Source organism: Engystomops pustulosus, chromosome 11 (genome assembly GCF_040894005.1).
Source record: "Engystomops pustulosus chromosome 11, aEngPut4.maternal, whole genome shotgun sequence".
Taxonomy (NCBI): Eukaryota; Metazoa; Chordata; class Amphibia; order Anura; family Leptodactylidae; genus Engystomops; species Engystomops pustulosus.
The window spans coordinates 55,810,159-55,824,557 of NC_092421.1; the positions used below are offsets into that span (position 1 = coordinate 55,810,159).

The 14,399-nt window shown below is 44.0% G+C and overlaps 1 protein-coding gene across 2 annotated transcripts in view; it reads left to right on the top strand.

Annotated features, from left to right (window-relative positions):
* Positions 1-8,054: 8,054 nt before the first annotated feature.
* Positions 8,055-14,399, top strand: part of KAZALD1 (Kazal type serine peptidase inhibitor domain 1) — a 29,609-nt gene continuing 23,264 nt past the window's right edge. For both annotated transcript variants that reach the window (XM_072130093.1, XM_072130094.1), the window contains exon 1: positions 8,055-8,236. The gene's annotated coding sequence lies outside the window, so the exon portion shown is untranslated. The remainder of the gene's footprint in view (positions 8,237-14,399) is intronic.

Sequence of the window (14,399 nt, forward strand, 5' to 3'; positions counted from 1 at the left end):
AGAGTAAAACAGGTCCTGTGAGGAACAGATATTACAAGTGGTGCCACTATGATGCACTTAAAAAATTTGGCCCAGTTGACAGACTTTAGGAGGGGGCATGATTGGGCATGAGAAGCAGGATAGTCCTCTCAATGACTTAGCGACCATTATGGCTGTTGTTACCCCGCTGCTAGGAGGTGTTGGGGGCAGTGGTTACGTGAAAGCACACATACACCAAACTGGCTTCAGATAAGCCGGATGCTGAATGTTGCAAGCAGAAAGTTTGATATGATTCCAACTTCAAACTTTTTCAATGCTGAGTGTACACTTTCAAGTTGACCCTTGTAAGATGTGCGCACATGCCATGGTGTATACTATTTTTGTTAATGTAATACACTCATTATTCACTCAAATACTGACGGCTGTCAGTACAATCTCTGCTCAAGGTTAAGTTGTGAGACATATATGAAATGCCATGCCACCTGTAAAAAAAATTCTTTTGCAGATGCTTCCATTTTTGAAGTACAATAAATACAAGGAAGTCTGAAGCACTGCTGAAGATCAGAAGATATCTACAAAGACTGATGGGGCATGTGCCCTGGGTGTTATGTACTATGAAAGGAGTCAGCACAACTCTACTCTCACCAGAGTGTTTCAATGCAGGGCTGGGGCGTCTAAATACATACCTGATGTCACTGTCCAGTATGGGTGGCACCTGGCTGGTATCTCTTATTGTAAGGCCAGTATATTTTACCAGTCCTATAGGCAGGTGGGATAGTAGGGGTAAAAAAAAACAGGTTGTGTTAGGAGTGTTAGATGAATTAGTGTAAATCAAGTGTAAACCAAGTGTAAATTTAAGTGTCCTTTAGAATATTTACGGCAGTGCATTACAACCCTGGAATAGCATCTCATTAAGCTTTATGAATACATGAACCACAAAAGTGAGTGACATTACAGTGTCTTCTGCAATGCGCACATTCGGGTAACTTTTTTGACCTGATGAAGATGCTATACCAGCAATGAAATGCGTTGTCCTAAATAATCTAAAAAAATCACTGCTCTAAAAGGACATCTTGTGCATGCGCGGTGGCTCTACACCTCGAGCAGCCGGCCAGACTCCGTGAGATTTGCAGACAGCCAAGTGTCGTAGCCGGCTGTCTGCATCATGCGGGAGGTTCAAAGCATGGATCTTTATGAAGGGACGTGCATAATTTATTAAAGGATGGAGCCATGGTGCTCGGCTGACCTAGGCCTGAGCCACTCGGGCTCACTAGGATATTTTTATAAAGTTATTTTTGTGGCAAAATGGACCTACAAGAAGATAAGAAAAATGTTTCCAATTAACTCCTAAGATAACGAGCATTACTCGTTACTAGAGATGAGCGAGCACTAAAATGCTCGGGTACTCGTTATTCGAGACAAACTTTTCCCGATGCTCGAGTGCTCGTCTCGAATAACGAGCCCCATTGAAGTCAATGGGAGACTCGAGCATTTTTCAAGGGGACCAAGGATCTGCACAGGGAAGCTTGGCCAAGCACCTGGGAACCTCAGAAAAGGATGGAAACACCACGGAAATGGACAGGAAACAGCAGGGGCAGCATGCATGGATGCCTCTGAGGCTGCTTAATCGCACCATTATGCCAAAACTATGGGCAACAGCATGGCAATGACAGAGTGACCGAATGAGGCTAGATAGCATCTAAAACATCCAATAATTGACCCTGACACTATAGGGGACTATGCAGAGGCAGCGGCAGCAGCGGCAGGCTAGAGAGTATCTTGGCAACATACCCCAAATGGACTCAGGCTTAAAACCAATGGGTGGCAGAGAGGAACCAAAGGAGGTGAGCAAGAAGCGCTCAAATAATATCGGTAAATGATAAAAGTTTGCCAGTATATTTTGTGGATTACACAGCAGGGTGGCGACAAAGTTAACAAGTTTGATGAGGAAGCCATGAAAACAACCCAAAATTCTGCCTGATACAGCTCGTTTGATAAGGGGACCATGTATGGAGGCAGTGAACTAGTAGTAGATTAAAGGTGCTGCAGTTAAAACTATGTTAGTTGGATCTTGGGATGGAGCTGGCGCTCCGCTGCCAGGCGAGCTTTCGCCAATCCAAGCCCCTGTCTCTAGGCTACTCCCCAAACAGCACTTCTAAGAACCTTTTGTATAAGATCAAGTGTAGTAGCGTTCTTATAAGTTTGGGTTCTGGCGGGTGAGGGAAATGTAAACAGATGCGCAAGAAGCGCTGAAATAATATTGGTAAATGATAAAAGTTTGCCAGTATATTTTGTGGATTACACAGCAGGGTGGCGACAAAGTTAGCATGGAAGCCATGAAAACAATCCAAAATTCTGCCTGACACAGCTCGTTTGATAAGGGGACCATGTATGGAGGCAGCTATATGGACTACTTTTGGAGGCAGCTATGGCGATGACGTGTGGAGGTAGCAATGGAGACAACGTGTGAAGGCAGCTAAAAAGACGACGTGTGGAGGCTGCTATGGAGACAATTTAATTTGGATAGTGCCTGTATGTGGCAGTCCAAAAAAGTTTTCAAACCAGAGGAGCAGGTAGCTGGTCCTCCAGAAAAATTACATAGATTGAGTGCCTGTATGTGGCAGTCCAAAAAAGTTTTCAAACCAGAGGAGCAGGTAGCTGGTCCTCCAGAAAAATTACATAGATTGAGTGCCTGTATGTGGCAGTCCAAAAAAGTTTTCAAACCAGAGGAGCAGGTAGCTGGTCCTCCAGAAAAATTACATAGATTGAGTGCCTGTATGTGGCAGTCCAAAAAAGTTTTCAAACCAGAGGAGCAGGTAGCTGGTCCTCCAAAAAGATTAAATAAATTGAGTGCCTGTATGTGGCAGTCCAAAAAAGTTTTCAAACCAGAGGAGCAGGTAGCTGGTCCTCCAGAAAAATTACATAGATTGAGTGCCTGTATGTGGCACTCCCAAAAATTGTTTAAAACAGAGGACAGGGTAGTTGGCCCTCCAGAAAAATTAAATACATAGAGTAATATAGCCAGAGCCAGTTGGCCCTGGCAAAAAAAATAGCCAGTTTCCTCTGCTTTAGTGTACAAAGAGGAGGAGAAGGAGGACAATGAGGAGGAGGAGTGCATACATTATTCAGGTTCAGCTTCTTTCACCTGGTGGAGAATGGAAATGCGGAGAAATCCAGGCTTTATTCATCTTGATAAGCGTCAGCCTGTCAGCGCTGTCAGTCGACAGGCGTGTACGCTTATCGGTGATGATGCCACCAGCTGCACTGAAAACCCGCTCGGACAACACGCTAGCGGCAGGGCAGGCAAGAACCTCCAAGGCGTACAGCGCCAGTTCGTGCCACATGTCCAGCTTTGAAACCCAGTAGTTGTAGGGAGCTGTGTGATCATTTAGGACGATGGTATGGTCAGCTACGTACTCCCTCACCATCTTTCTGTAAAGATCAGCCCTACTCTGCCGAGACTGGGGACAGGTGACAGTGTCTTGCTGGGGTGACATAAAACTGGCAAAGGCCTTGTAAAGCGTACAACTGCCAGTGCTGGACAAGCTGCCTGGTCGCCTACTCTCCCTCGCTACTTGTCCCGCAGAAGTACGCCCTCTGCCGCTAGCGCTGTCAGAAGGGAAATACTGTTTCAGCTTGTGCAGCAGGACCTGCTGGTATTCATGCATTCTCACACTCCTTTCCTCTCCAGGGATGAGAGTGGAAAGATTTTGCTTGTACCGTGGGTCCAGGAGAGTGAATACCCAGTAATCGGTGCTGGAATAAATTCTTTGAACGCGAGGGTCACGGGATAGGCAGCTTAGCATGAAATCTGCCATATGCGCCAGAGTCCCAACGCGCAAGAATTCACTCCCCTCACTGGCCTGACTGTCCATTTCCTCCTCCTCCAACTCCTCCAACTCCTCTTCTTCTGCCCATACACGCTGAACAGTGAAGGACTGAACAATGGTCCCCTCTTCTGTCTCGCCAACATTCTCCTCCTCTTCTTCCTCATCCTCCTCCACCTCCTCTGATATGCGCTGAGAAACAGACCTAAGGGTGCTTTGGCTATCAACAAGGAAATCTTCTTCCCCCGTCTCTTGTGACGAGCGCAAAGCTTCCGACTTCATGCTGACCAGAGAGTTTTTCAACAGGCCAAGCAGCGGGATGGTGAGGCTGATGATGGCGGCATCACCACTGACCATCTGTGTTGACTCCTCAAAGTTACTCAGCACCTGACAGATATCAAACATCCACGTCCACTCCTCATTGTAGACTTGAGGAAGCTAACTGACCTGACTACCAGTTCTGGTGGAAGTTGACATCTGGCAGTCTACAATCGCTCTGCGCTGCTGGTAAACTCTGGATAACATGGTTAGTGTTGAATTCCACCTCGTGGGCACGTCGCACAACAGTCGGTGAGCGGGCAGTTGGAGGTGGCGCTGCGCTGCCCTGAGAGTGTCTGTGCTGGACTTCCTGAAATGCGCACAGATGCGGCACACCTTTCGTGAGCAAATCAGACAGATTGGGGTATGTCTTGAGGAAACGCTGAACTATGAGATTTAACACATGGGCCAGGCATGGCACATGTGTCAGTCTGCCGAGTTGCAGAGCTGCCACCAGGTTACGGCCGTTGTCACACACAACCATGCCTGGCTTCAGGTACAGCGGTGCCAGCCACAGATCAGTCTGCGCCGTGATGCCCTGTAATAACTCTTGGGCGGTGTGCCTTTTATCGCCTAGGCTCAGCAGTTTGAGCACCGCCTGCTGTCGCTTAGCGATGGCACTGCTGCTGTGCCTAGAGCTACCGACTGATGGCGCCATGCCCACGGATGGTAATTCAGAGGAGGAGGTGGAGGAGAGGTGGGAGGAGGAGGAGGCATAGTAGGCCTTTGAGACCTGGACCGAGGTAGGCCCCGCAATCCTCGGCGTCGGCAGGATATGACCAGCCCCAGGGTCAGACTCGGTCCCAGCCTCCACCAAGTTAACCCAATGTGCCGTCAGCGATATATAGTGGCCCTGCCCGGCAGCACTCGTCCACGTGTCCGTGGTCAGGTGGACCTTGTCAGAAACGGCGTTGGTCAGGGCACGGAGGATGTTCTCTGACACGTGCTTGTGCAGGGCTGGGACGGCACATCGGGAAAAGTAGTGGCAGCTGGGGACCGAATACCGAGGGGCGGCCGCCGCCATGAGGTTTCGAAAGGCCTCGGTCTCTACCAGCCTATAGGGCAGCATCTCCAGGCTAAGCAACTTGGAGATGTGGACGTTGAGGGCTTGGGCGTGTGGGTGGGTTGCGCTATACCTCCTTTTGCGCTCCAGCGTCTGGGGTATGGAGAGCTGAACGCTTGTGGATGCTGTGGAGGATCGTGGAGGCGAAGATGGGGTTTTCGCATGGGAGGTGTTTGGGCCGGGGTCCTGGGCAGGGGGCTGACTAGCAGATGACACAGGGGAAGGAGCAGTGGTGTGCCCGGCCGGAGGTGAATGGGCTTGGTGCCATTGAGTGGGGTGTTTAGCATTCAGATGCCTGCGCATACTGGTGGTAGTAGTGGTGGAACCCCTGCTGATCCTGGTTTGGCAAAGGTTGCACACCACAGTCCGTCGGTCATCTGGTGTTTCTTTAAAGAACCTCCAGACTTCTGAAAATCTAGCCCTCGCCACGGGAGCTTGACTACGGGCAACATTTGGCGCTGATGCACCAGCTCTGACCCTGCCTCTCCGTCTGGCCCGACCACTGCTTCTTCCAACCTGTTCTGCTATAGGACTCACCTCCGTCTCAGAAGCACTGTGTTCACCCGGCCTATCAACCCAGCTTGGGTCTGTCACCTCATCATCCTCCGATCCCTCAGTCTGCTCCCCCCTCTGACTTCCTGCCCTGACAACAACTTCACCACTGTCTGACAACTGTGTCTCCTCATCGTCCGACACCTCTTTACACACTTCTTCCACTACGTGAATAATGTCATCATCACCCACAGACTGCGACTGGTGGAAAACCTGGGCATCGGAAAATGGCTCAGCAGCAGCAGGACAAGTGGTTTGTGACTGTGGGAAGGGTCCAGAAAACAGTTCCTCAGAGTATGCCGGTTCAAATGCCAAATTTTGGTGGGAGGGGGCAGACTGGGGGGAAGTAGGCTGAGGTGGAGGAGCTGGAGGAGTGCCGATTTCGGTGACATGGGTGGACTGCGTGGAAGACTGACTGGTGGACAAATGGCTAGAAGCATTGTCCGCAATCCACGACATCACCTCTTCGCACTGTTCTGGCCTCAACAGTGCTCTACCACGAGTCCCAGTAACTTCAGACATGATGAACCTAGGGAGTGTACCTCTGCGGCGTTCCCCTGCTCTCCCATCAGCAGGTGGTGTCTCACCCCGGCCAGGACCACGGCCTCTGACCCCTGCAGTAGTTGGACGCCCACGTCCACGCCCTCGTCCTCTACCCCTAGCCCTCGGGTTAAACATTTTCCAAATTAAAGTGTAAACTTGAAAAAAAAAAAATTTTGTGTTTATTTTTTTTTAGTTTTTTATTTTTTTTAACAAAACGATGCTATCCTATTGCTATGTCTAGTTTCTAACCTACACTGACAGCACACAACTGGATTTTGTGCTTTGCAAGATGAGTTTGAGCTATAAAATGAAATAAAGGTAAAAAAAAAAAATAAATCAGCAGACTCTGCCTAATTCTACTCAAACCCCTAATAAATTGTCCCACTTCGGTGTTTGAGGTGGATATGTGTGTCACTAAGAGCTAAACACAACGGTCGCAGGTCTCCCAGCAAATTCCTCACAGTATGGTACTAGCTGCATTACTAGTGCCAGCAAGCCCAGCCACAAGCAAACCAAAAAAAGGAAAATATAACGCTATTGTAGGCCTAAGTAAGCCGTTGGGGTTCTCCTATGGCTATTTTGTAGCCTACAATGAGAGCACACTGCTTTGCAAGATGAGTTTGAGCTATAAGATGAAATACAGCTAAAAAAAAAATAAATCAGCAGACTCTGCCTAATTCTACTCAAACCCCTAATAAATTGTCCCACTTCAGTGTTTGAGGTGGATATGTGTGTCACTAAGAGCTAAACACAACGGTAGCAAGTCCCCCTGCAAATTCCTCACAATATGGTACTAGCTGCACTACTAGTGCCAGCAAGCCCAGCCACAAGCAAATAAAAAAAAAAAAAGTATAACATTATTGTAGCCCTAAGAAGGGCTGTTGGGTTCTTGTAGAATCACTCCTGCCTAACACTATTCTAATAGAACACCCTAACGCTATCCCTGCAGCAGCAGCAGCTCTCTCCCTAGCGGCATCCAGACACAGAATGATCCGAGCAGCGCGGGCAGGGGCTAGTCTATTCCAGGGTCACCTGATCTGGCCAGCCAACCACTGCTATCGACGTGTAAGGGTACCACGTCATGCTGGGTGGAGTGCAGAGTCTCTTGGCTTGTGATTGGCTCTGTTTCTGGCCGCCAAAAAGCAAAACGGCGGGAGATGCCATTTTCTCGAGCGGGCGAAGTATTCATCCGAGCAACGAGCAGTCTGACTGGCTGACTGTATTTGATCATGCAGGTCTTCTAGATTGTAAATTCTTGGATGCAGGCCCCTCAGTCCTATTGTTTCATCTGGCCGTCTTGTTGCTCTCCAATGTCTTATTTTGTTTGCACATTTCCCCCATGATCTGTAAAGTATATGCGATATATAATGGTGCTATATTGGTCCTAATTAACCCATAACAGATATATTTTGGGGAAGGGGGGTAAGGTATGATTCCGCAGGTAATAATCCCATGGCACTGGCATACCCTTCACTCTCCAATAAAAACACACGCACACCTGACAATCAGAGTGTGCATATCAATGAAGTTGTAGGGAGAAATAGCTTCCAACAAAGGATATTTTTGACCAAAGCCACTAAAGGTGTAGGGGCAATGCACAGTTTGTCAGTAGTTAGTAGCATTCACATTTACAGTATTCCTTTGTACAAAAAGCAGCGGAGAGAAACCCCAGCACTGAGAGATCTGAACAGTGGTCTGTGGATAGGGGGATGGGTCTAGGAGGAATCACATTTCAGTTTGACATCACTACTTCTCATTCAAACAGGAGACAGTATAAAGAGTATTGGAAAAGCAGTCGCACACTGCAGAGGTTGTAACCCTTTAACACATCAGTGGTAAAACAAACTACTAGTGACTGATTCCCAGCACCTCCTAACACACAGTGCACTGAGCTGCCAGGCGGGCGCCCACATCCAGCTGCCAGCTGTGCCTTCCTGGAGAGGCTGGGCACCAGGTAAGGGCATCTCTTACTCCCTCTATTACTCAGCTGCTGATTTTGTGTGCTTTTATATAAAAATTGCAAATTGGTGCTTTCTTTGTCTACTGTTGAATTTAATGGATTGATAAATTAATTATTTAATCCTTATTTGCTCATATAAAGTAATAATTTCTGTGGGATTAATAGTATTTTATAGCTATTACTGTGTTTAGCAGTATTTATTTATTACATTTTTGTTAACATGTTTATTTACAAATAACATACTATGTATAATTTATAGTTATAGCTAAGTTCACAGGCAGGGTTCATACAAATAAGTAGTGAAAAACACCATAAATGATATAAAATTGCATCATGAAATGACTTAATCAACTCTGCAACATCTTACTGTATCTATCTATGCTCTAAATTAGTAATATAACATAATATAGATATTTAGGCAAAGCTACTTTCCACCTATACCCCCTATACCATATCATCTTCCATTTTTTAGTCTTTTTTAACCTTCTGGACCCATTTTTGGTTTTGAATTTCTAAAAAAAACAATTTTTCTATAGTGGCTTATACTATCAACCACCCCTTATTTTGTCAAGTATTGCACCAAAGACAAAATGTTTCTTTAGTTCTCAAGATGAAAGTTATTGATGCTCTTGGGTTTTTGGTGAATTGATTAACCCTTTGTTTTCTTTTGGCTGGCAAATGGTAAAACTGAGAAGTGTTTTCTTCACTATAGGACGACAACAAATGGTCTCTGTGTTTTCTCCTGGTTCTATAGTTAAAATTGTCTCTATTGACATTACTTTCTTCATCTGAGATTGAGGCTTCAGTAGGAGCAATGCATAGTCCATGTCTGTAATGTTACTGGTGTCCTGGAGCAATGTCTAAGGTCTAATTATAAATGTATGTCAGTAACTGGTGAACATATGAACCTGGACTTCATTGTAGTTTATTAGGAAAAGGTTTATTTTTGTAAAAGAATGAAGACTGCACCACTGAAGTTGTAAAGTACTCCCTACGCTGTGATCTTGATGTAATCCAGAAGAATGTAAAAGTTGACTTGACTTGAAACCAGCTCTTAAACCTGACCAAATAAAATCCTGCTGTGGAGAAGAAGGTGTCTTATTGAGAACTTGTATAGGATTAAAGTGGAGCTCCAGCTTGGAGTTATTTTAAGGGGTAGTGCCGACTGAGGTATTTCTGGTGCAAGTGTTATCTTATGTGTGACTGGTGTGCTCTAACCATCTGTAATCCTCCGTCTATTCTCAAGAACTAGTTGGTTACTCTATAGTATGATCTTCTATAGTTTTGGAAAACTTCTTCTACAGTTGACTTGGAACCAGCTCTTAGACCTGACCAAATAACATCCTGCTGTGGAGAAGAATGTGTCTTATTGGAAACTTGTATAGGATCAAAGTGGAGCTCCTGCTTGAAGGCATTTTAAGGGATTGTCCCAACTGAAATGGCTCCAACCATTTGTAGTCCTACTACTATACCGAAGAACTGGTTGGTCTCTTTCAATACAATCTCCTTTAGTTTTGGAAAAATTCTTCTATAGTTTCCATATATTTATTATTCTGGTATCCTGTGGATATGCTATACATGTCTGAGAAAGGATTGCCTGTGCATTTGCATCAGACTCTACGATTTTTGGAAGGAAGTTTTTGTAATAATACAATATTAGATAATTGTCTATTGTATAATTCTATTTAAAGAAACTGCAAAATTGAGCATCACCTGGAGAATTCCCTTTTAAAGTCCTGTTTGTAGGACTTTACTATCACTATCATATGTGCACAGAAAATCTGTGGCCATTCTTGGACCCCAGTGGAAAATATGTGACAGCTACGTTTTTTTATATGTTTATATTTATTTGGTAAAGAGAAAGCATTTGGGCATCCTGTCCAGATCTTGGAAAAAACAGGAAGAGAAGGAAGGTTTAAAAAGAACTAAATATTCAAAAGAAAAAAAATCATCCTTAGAGGTATGTGTTTGCGCGGCTTTCCTCCGTGTCCTCCGGTTTCCTCCCACACTCAAAAACATACTGGTAGCTTAATTACATTGTGAGCCTCATTGGGGACAGGGACTGATTTGGCAAGCTCTATATAACACTGCGGAATCTGTGTGCGCTATATAAATAAAGGAATTATTATTATTAATATACTTACCTCTCATGTCCTTCAGGGTTACATAGTTGCCTCTTGATCCTTTTTGCTTCTCGTTGGATGAGAAGTTCATCACATTTGTTTTGCACATGACCACTGAGCCAGGTTGTTTTGTTCAGTGTTACACGCAGAATAAATGGGATGTCAGTAATTCCAAACCAAAGGAATTGGAAACATTGGGTATTGCAAGCTGTTGCCGTGCTGCAGAGGTCTATAGGGAGACTAGTATGTCCTCAGGGGTATTTCTGACCCGTAACTTTAAGGCTTAGGAAGCCACAAACATATTTCATGCCAGACAATATTATGTCAAGAAGTCCTAAGCAACAAGCTATCTGGATGAGTTTTCCATGTAACTCTTTTAGCTTCTTTTCATGGTGTATTAGATAAGAGGATGGAAACACGAGTGCAGTTCTCTTTCCAAGCCTTAGACACGTTCCTCTGTATTGATATAATATGTTCAATTAAAACCAGACACAGAGTTTCCTGACTCCGCTGCCAGTCATGTCACTTTTTGGATGTTTATAATATGGATGGATCATAGTCATTTTTAATATTTTAGTCTCGGAAAAATAGTTTTCCAGCTCGAAGGCAAAGAAAATGTTGTTCTGTATTAATCAATTAAAATCAGTAAGTGTCGCACTTTCCATCAATGAACCTTTCCGGGGTTTATTTAATATTGTACTCAATGAAAGACATGTTATTCCCAGGATTTCCTGGTTCCAGGTTGTAGGGGCAGACGGACATGAGAGGCCACCTTGAATAATCCTGTCCGCTGGTTCCGCTGAGACTAAAGCCAAGTTCAGCACATTTTAGTCTAAATCAACTGGAAATTCTACCTGGAGGATGCCCAAGAGGCAGAAGGCGGCCAGACCATGTTCATTCTCTAATTTGTGGACGTTGCTTTGGTTTGCTCTGGACACTGCAGTCAAATATAAAAATAGGGTTCCTGTTTTTGAGATGTCTCGCAGTCAAGCAAAGTAAACACACAGAAGAGGAGAAGGATAGTAATAGGGAGCAACATGTCATTCATCCTAGATCATGAAGCCATACTGACACGACAGAGATATATAACGCTCTGGTCTACCAGTTTGAGCAATTTTGCACATTTGGGTTAGTTAGTTAGTTAAAACCTCACTTTTCCTAGGGCCCCAAAATGCCAAATCTTCCTACAACTGGGGAGGGGGGGGGGGGGTAATTGGCAATTCAGGTAGCAATAAGCACAGTTCAGTGTTGAGCCTCAAGTGTACAAAATTGCTCAGACCATGGAGCTTATTACTCCCTTATCTGCCATAGCTTACACTGTATCAGCAACCTGAGGAAGATGATAACATTTAAAGGGACTCTGTCACCAGTTTTTACTCCACAAATCTACTAGCTGCCTCGGGTAGGGTATGAAATGCCCTTTCTAAATGACCCTCTTTTATCCAAAGTCATATGTAATTGAGCAGAGAAGAGTCATAATGGCCAGAGAGGAATCAAGTTTAGAGACTGCAGGTGGAATTCAGAGCCTATGATTTGATACTATACGACCTAGATACATGCTCTTGGCGTCATCTGAGTTAAGATGTGATTCTTATCTTTAATATGACATTAAAAACCCATGAGGGAACCAGAAGTGTCTGAGGCAAGACTGTACTAGTTACCGATGGAAACCAATTAGACCTAAGCTTTAATTTAATGAACAGCTGTGGGAAAGTAAAAGCTGAGCTCTGATTGGTTGCAATGGGCTACTATCACAATTCGGCTCTGGACCCTTTTGATAAATCTGCCCCAGTGTTTCTATCTGAAGTCACAGCTTTGACACTTTGAAGGAGATTACATTACTGCTTGGGGACCTCCTGATCTCTGGGACCATAACATTTCTGCATATGAGCATAAACAGTTCTAAAATCAAAATTACTGCTACCTATTAAATACCCTCTTGTCTAGTAGCTCTTATGCAATGGTCCATGCTGCTCCTACATTGATAAAGTCATTTACATTGCCACTTGCTGGCCTCAGTGGTCACATGCCACAGATTGGGTATGGTGGTCACATAGAGGACGCACATGCTGTGTTATCACTGATGGAGCAGAAGGGACCACCAGAGCAGGAAGAATGGTTGATTATATTCGTTATATTCATTCAGACCATTCTCTGCCCATGCGCAAATCTGTCATTGAAGGAAAATCTGGTGGATCCCATAAATATTGTTTATGAACCTGGCAAGATCAGCAGATGTACATTGCATCTCATACATAGATATGACCAACATAAACTGTGGAGTTTATTGGATTCCATGCTCCTGGTACGTTGTTTTGGTCTGATCTATGCTTTAGATTTCCACCCGCTTCAGATATCTGCTGAATAGAAATCTAGCCTCTTTAGCTTTACAGTTTACAAATGGATGATAAAACAGTCTCCTAACAAGTTTTTTATAGAGGCCATTATTGATGCTGATGACCTCAGGATAGGTCACCGATATCAGATTGGTGAGGGTCACAAACCGGGAGCAAGCAGAATACAGAATACAGAGTCCTAGACTCTAGACTCCAAGGGATGGAGCCAGAAGCACAAGTCTCCGTCTACTGTATAGTAGCAACTAAACAAAAATGAGTTGAATGGTTAAAGGGTTGTATAAACCCTAATTCCCACTATTAAGGATAGAGGCGCTGGATCTTGATGAAAGTCACTAAGGGCATAACCTTGGTTAACTTTTATTGAAGGAGGTTATACAAGGGCTTTTGTCCTTCTTTCTTTTGGTGTCCACATTGTTCTTTCCAGGATATACTCTCTCACAGCAACCACACATTCCTTTTTTTTTTTAATTTTCCTCTCACATTTTTGGCAGCATCATGGGCTTACTGGACAGTTTTAAGAAGTTACAATTTAATTGTGGTTTTTGAGCAAACCAAGAACTTGTACTGTTGCGTCATCCATCGACTGACTAACCAACGCTCATGATGATTCAATATTTTTTCAACATACTCTACCATTGTGCTTTGTAGCCTGATTGTTTTATAACTGTCTTTTTGTTGTTGGTGTTTCTTCATTACCTGTTGGTGTTTTTAGTTCTCAGCTGTGTTAAATTGTAGGGGACAGGAGTGGTCTCAATCCACCCCTGCATATACTGTATGGAAGCAAAAATGCCACAGTGAATTTTTTTTATCACTGTATTTTTATTATTTTACTTTATCTTCCCTTATCCCCTTCACCTAGTATGGGATTAAAAAAGTGCATACGAAAACGTGAACATTTAAAGAATTCCTTAGACTATGGTCATGAAGGAGGCCCATAGTTCTTATAGATACAATATACATATGTACCAGATTTTCTAATTGTGAAACCCATTTATGACATAAAAGACCTCCTGGACCATCAAAGGCTTTAGGAAAGGCTCCTATGATATCATAGAACATGATCAACATATACAACTTCATAGAGCCAGCAACTTTGCATGGAGTTGTTTTGCTGTGTCTATGCCCCATACTAAATGTTTTGGTCAAAACGTTATTTTTTAAAATATTTTTAGGATCTTATTAACCCACATATGATATACTGTAGGGTGTAATTCTGGCCCATTGTTTATTTTCCTACATAGAGTACATTTTCCTAGACTTTTCTCCGTTAATTATTATTGGCTCCAGGGATCATCAGGGAGATCCAATAAAGTCCTTAGCTGGAGAAATCACGTTCAACTCTAACCTAAATGTTTATCCAACCAATACCTCACGATGATGGGCCATTGAGCTATTTTCAAAAAAAACTTGAAGGTGAAAACCTGGGATATGTGATATCTAGGTCTACATGATTTAAAGAAGAAAAGTAAATCTTGATAGAACTCTTAGAAGAGACAGTGAGAGCCCTGAATACCCTGCTTACACAAAGTAATTGACAGCCTTCAGTGTACAAACACTAATACAGGGTAAACTGCCAATCATCATATGACCTGTGCACAGATGTGAAACTGTTTTTGAGTGCTACCATGTTTATCTAAAATCATGCAAGAGAGTATTATACAGTAGACCAATAGTACT